This window comes from Centroberyx affinis, unplaced genomic scaffold, assembly GCF_046629955.1.
Source record: "Centroberyx affinis isolate AG114_WGS23_722 - 3 ecotype Tasmania unplaced genomic scaffold, CSIRO-AGI_Caff_v1 ptg002815l_1, whole genome shotgun sequence".
Taxonomy (NCBI): Eukaryota; Metazoa; Chordata; class Actinopteri; order Beryciformes; family Berycidae; genus Centroberyx; species Centroberyx affinis.
The window spans coordinates 207,501-213,794 of record NW_027280959.1 but is presented as its reverse complement, the minus strand read 5'-3'; positions in this window follow the sequence as shown (position 1 = coordinate 213,794).

The window sequence follows — 6,294 nt, the reverse complement described above, 5'->3', positions numbered from 1 at the left end:
TCAGCCTATCCTATAAACGTTGGTGGAACGCCGTGGCTCAGAAAACGCACTCCCATGCAGACAGAAGCCCGACAGGGGAGAGGAATTTGAGAATCGAGGCCAGGTTTTCTGAGGTTTTTGGGGACTCTCAGATGATTCTCCAGACTAAGAGGTGGTGAGAGGTTAGTGAAGGGAACGTCAGAGCCCCGCTGTGTTTTCTTCACACAGCCAGATCTAGAAGCCTACGAAACCTGTGAAGTTTGTTCCACCGCAATACAAATATGAAATTCTCCATCTTCTCTCGCTTCTTTTCATGTCGTGCTAATACATGAAGCTACAGTATCTCAGCAGAGAGCAACAATGCCGTGCCCCTGTTGCGGCGTGCTAACACATCAAATGCAAGTGGTGATGACTCGACATTATGAAGTGTCTGAAATCACACGTGGGAAAACACACGTGTCCAGGGACATACATGCGCACACACACACACACACACACACACACACTCTCAACAGTGCACCTTCGCAAGCTGAGACACACATGAACAGTTCTCTGATGGGCAGCGTAATCAATATTTTCAAATCTTATATATGGATATAGTTGAGAGCATTGCTGTGTAGTGCAAAACGTGTGAATGAGATGTCTCTATTTCCTGAAGCTGCAGCCTTTGATGGAGGATATGCCACACTGAACAGACCACATAACAATCAACCCGATGAGCCTGATCAACATCAGGCCAAGGCTGGGGTCATCTATTGGCTCATTTCAAAAATTAGATTGAAAGTGCTGTTACATAATTGAAAAGAGAGAATTCACTGCTAATCACCTTTCAAGAGAAACACTAAAGGAGGCTGTAATGTGAAAAACATTCCAATTTCAATAATGAAATCTCACAACCTGAATTGAGAGCAAATTAACCCGGACCCTGAGTCAGATTTCCTGCATTACAAGCATACTGTACATGTCATTCTTTAAATTTCAAAAAGCAGGACGCCAAACGAGATCTGCAAGACTGTCTAGAATGCCAAGGCCAGTTTTAGTACTGTGGCTGTCTGTTATTTTCATACAGAAATGAACCACATTAAAACCAGCACAAGAACATCAAATTATCTTCATCAGAAGTCTTCTTCCATCTCTGCGCTGACTTTTCTTCTTCCTTTTGTCTTCCCCTCCTTCTTGTAGATAACACGCTGTGCAAATTCAATTCAGGTGCAAACACACATATTTGCATTTGTAACAGGTGTAAAGTCGGCACCTGTTTATGGAGGAATTTCACATTCAAAGTTGAAAGAAAATTCAACAAAGCTATTTTTATATGAAGTGATAAGGCAATAAACCAGGTGCCAACTTTGCACCTGGTACCAACACCTAGTAAATAGAGTCACCTCAATACAGAGCCTGCTATAATGCCTGCTCCTTGATTCTTTGAGAAGAGAGCGAAAGACTAAGAACTTTAACAAATCCGGCCCTACATGCAACTCAGGAAATCTCAAAGATCAGGAGGCATGACACAGCAGCCCAGGGTGACACACGACATGGGCTGCAGACACAGGCTAACATAGTTTTTATAAATGCCCCCATTTCCTCTTTTTAATAACCACTTATGCTGTCATTTCCTGCCCCATCCATCATCATGAAGGACCGCACCACACTGCTGCAAAACGCTGCGCCGCGCAAAACATTCCTGCACTTCTCTCTCCATCTTTCATTCTCTCTTCTTATCCTTCCATCTCTTTCCCATCTATATGTGTGTGTGTGTGTGTGTGTGTGTGTGTGTGTGTGAGTGAGTGAGTGAGTGTGCGCGCGCTCATTGCAGCCATGTGCAACCATGCTCGAGGTCCTCTCTCATCCCAAAAACATGCCTGGTGTGCGCTTTGTGTGTCTCCACGCACATGTGCGTATGTGTGTTGTGCGTGCATGCTGTTCATGTGTGAATGTCTATGTGCACTGTTATTCTGTGTGTGTGTGTGTGTGTGTGTGTGTGTGTGTGTGTGTCTCTAACTGCAGTACATACCCATGGGTCTCTGCCTGGATGTACTTTATGAGAGTGTGTGACTGTGTATTCCATGCAGCCATGTGAAGCTGTGTGCCTGCTAGCTGCCTCAGACTTGTATTCCCAAAACAAGCTGCGGGGCTTGGGCTCAGGCTTTTGTGTGTGTCTGTGTGTGTGTGTGCACCTGTTTGATAGCAACTGTGTGCAAGGTGTGCACGCCTGAGTCTCTCTCACTGCTGTGTGCATTTGTACCTGTCTGTTTGATTGTGTTTTCGAATGTGTCTGTCTACATCTCCACCAGTCTGTTTATATGAATTCCTGTCATTCTATCTATGTATCTGTCTGTTTGCATGCATGTTGTGTGCCGCAGTAGCTAGCTTGTCTTAGTATTGCTAGTCCTGGTCCAGAATAGGCCTGCCAGTGGGCTGGGGGCGGCGCCTCAGGGGGGGCAAAGGGTGGCAGCTGCCACTCTACCAAACAGAATTGCCATCCCACCTGCCACCCCAGATGAGGAGGTCCGCTGTTAAAGTGATTTCTAATGTACTTAAGCATAATAATTTTGTTCCAATATTCATTATGCAATACCTCATTCACACTCTAATCATACCTAAAACAACACTTGGTGCCTCTAGCAGCTATATGCTGTGGATTGGTTACCACTCTGAAGTCAAGTTCAGAAGTTTAATGCCCCCCCCCACCCCCCACCTCTACCCTCCTTCTGACAGACAAGCCAAACTCAGCAGCTACATCAGACAGATGCCCAATTGCCCATCAAGCAACTAAAGTAAGTTTTTATGCTGCAACCTGTCGCTAATTTAAGGAATAAATAATGACATCACTGTCACACACACACACACACACAATCAGTCAAATTAGTCATAGCTAAAAGTTGTCACTGTTAATGTTAGCGTGTCTGCTGTGACAGCAACAAACAGCAGTGAGTTTGTTTGCTAATGTAAACGTTAGCTAATGTTACCAAGGCAGCGCCATGTGTAGTTTTGGTGATGCTGACTGGTAAACATTGTTCAAATCAAATGATGTACACCGAGATGCTTGTTGAAGTACATTATTTCTTTCATATCACGCTGTTTCAACTTGAAAATTAAATACATGCAGTTAAAGATAGTTATGGAGTGTATAGATTACTGTGATCTACCTTATCTCTACTACAATACACTTCTGTTATCTCCTCAACAGACCCTTAATGTCTACCTCTGATTCAGTTGATAGACGTTAATAGTGAAGCATTGCATGGCTTTGTAAAGCAGCCTTTACCCTCCTTCTCTCTCCCACGTTTAGTGAAATTCAGTCAGAAACAGAAGTCTTCAAGATAGGCAGTAGAGTTACCATATGAACTGTATACAGACACACATGCATGCACGCATCCACACACACACACACACACACCTACACACACACACACATACACAAACTGTGTACTGGTTATGGTTGCCGACTGTTTTCTGCTAGAGCATATGCTTTGGGATTGTGTCCTTATTGAGTGTTGCTTTCCGCTATTGCGCTTTCAGTGAATAAGTAATGATAAATATTAGATTGTGGCAACTGAACTATATTTGTCCTTCAATACAATCATCACACAGATGACTCTCAACACTTTTGGAGACATACACCCAGCTCACATTATACAACATGTTTTCTACACAGTATCAATGCAGTGCTTTCAGTAGACTGTGCTGGTCTACTTTTGCAGTTGACAGTAAGTCAGATTGTCATATTTCCACTTCCAGCTGTAGAACCTCTTTGACTGCTAATAGAAGCAATTTTCATCTCAAGACTTAACTGACTTGCTAATTTTGCCCTTATTAATATTGATTATCATTTAATGTCTAAAAGGTGACTTCACCTTAAAACAAAGATAATCCACGCATTACATTCAACCAAAGACTATACTGTACAATTTTATTTGGCTATAGACAAGAGTCAGTCTGATAATGTGTCCCCCATTGATGTCATTGGTGGGCACTCTTTCATGAAATTGTGTGGTTTTTCTTAATGAATCATATAGTCAGGGATGTTATTGGGAAAATACAGATTCTTAATAAGTTTGATGCCCTTTTTACAGTGAATAAGCCTTATTCATTCATGAATTCACTTAGGAATTCATATCACAACAAATCATTCAAATATCGAGCAAATTATATATCATATCATATCAGGCAAATTATCTATCAAAGGATATACTGTATATGTATTGGTCAAAACATCACATGTCACGCGCCGCCCCTCTGCCAACCCATGTATAAAATTCTGGACACGCCACTGCCCTGGGCCAATGCGAATAAGCATGACGTTTATCAATACAACCCAGCCCAATCCACAGAAGAACATTGGGAGAGGGGAGTACTGTAATCGCTCCAAAACACCAGCCTCTGATCTCGTTAAAGACTAATTGATGTTCTATGTTAACGAGCTTTACCTTAATTAGTGGTATTAAAAAGAACACTGGGTGCAACGTGTAGAGGGGGTGGGAGAGGGGGCTGGGTGGGCGGCTGGATTGAGGAAACTATCCACTAATGTTGCATCAAACAAATGATGAAAGGGGAGGCGGGATCAGAGAAAGGAAAAGGGAAGGGAAACTGTGAGAAGGAAGTCACAGGTTGCAGGGGTGAGAGAAGAGACGGAAGGGATTGAGGCGAGAAGAAACAGGGGGATTGGCAGAAGAAAACAGAGACAGGCATGGGGGGGGGGAGATTGAGCTAAGCTAGAAGGTTTTCTGTGAAAAAGTCGGAGAATCAATGAGTTGAAATTGATGAAGAGCGGGGGAAGGAGGGGGGAAAAAAAGCACACAAACGTTGACTCTATTCCTCTCATCTCTCCTCTTGTGCCCTCCAACCATGTCCCCCTCTGATATTCAATTCCAACTGCACCCCCACCCCCACCCCTTCACTCTCTCCTTCGTTCTGCTGCCTTTCCAATCTCTCACCCGGCTCTTCCCTCATGTCCTATCTCCACCTCCTCTCTCTCTCTCTCTCTCTCTACACCTTCTCTCATCTCTCCCTCCACACCTTCTGTCTCTCTCATCACCTCTCTTCTTCCCTCCCCTCCTGTCTCCCCCTACTCACAGCTGGTACAGTACAGATCTCTCTGGGCAACTGTAAGGCAGATCGGCAGAGCAGAGGCTGCACCGACACTGAAGGCAACACTTTACGGGCAGCAATGCATGCATTACACTGCTGCAGTGTGTGTGTGTGTGTGTGTGTGTCTATGTGTACGTTTGACAATCCAAAATTTTATGATGCTCGTGAGAGAAAATGAGGATAAATTGAGCAGCGCACGTCCCTGAGCATTTCACAGAATTCACCTGTGGGTGAAAGAACTGATTGAAATGGATATCAGCTAGAGAATCCAGCTGAGAGAAGAGAGAGACAAAACACCCCACAGAAATGGAAAAACAAACAACACATTAATTCCAATTTCCATCTGGATAAATGCATCCAGTGGCCCCACAATGCAGGCCAATAAATTTGATCTTGCACTCCCAAACACTGCAGCAAATCTGTGAGAGATGCAACACCGTGCCTCTCCATTTTACAGGTCAGCAGCATGATCTTCTCACTCTGGTTCTCTATGGTCCAGGGATTATGTGTGGGTTTTTTTGTTGTTGTTGTTGTTTTTTGGGGGGGGGGACTTGTGTTTACGCCTGGTGCTGTTACATTTCTCCTCTAATAAAGTAGGCCTACTGGAGAGCAAAGGCAAAAGTTATTTGGGCACCCAAGGGAGTGTAAATTTAGAAATCTACCTACAAAGTGAAATCTCTCACACACTCCTTAACCCAGCTGGAAAATGACTGTTTCAGTTGTCTGCGAGTGTTTCACGCAAGTCACCCCCGTTGGGGAAGATTCCTCGGTGGCAACAGAGGGATAACTGTGTGCCGCTATACGCCCAAATATTCGGCGTATCGGGATATAAATAGATCAAGAGAAAACTGATCGGCAATCTTGCAGGGAGCTGTGGCTAAGACGAGCGAGCACACGCACGCACGCACGCACGCAAACATTGACCAGCCTGAGAAAATGAGCATCAACAGATATGATCACCTCAATTAATACATCCGCAGAGTGAGGGGAAACTGCAGCCAACACCGGTGTTTAAAGACTTAAACGGAACCCAAACTCTGTCTTTATTAATAATGCATAGAAAATTCCTGGCAGACAAAACCATAGCCTAAAGGTTTAGGCTATATGATTAATTGAACTGCCGGTAATGTGTGTGTGGGTGTGTGTGTGTGCGTGCGTATGTGTGCGAGTGTGTGTGTGTGTGTGTGTGTGTGTGTTATTGGCATATCCATCCCGGCTCTGTGT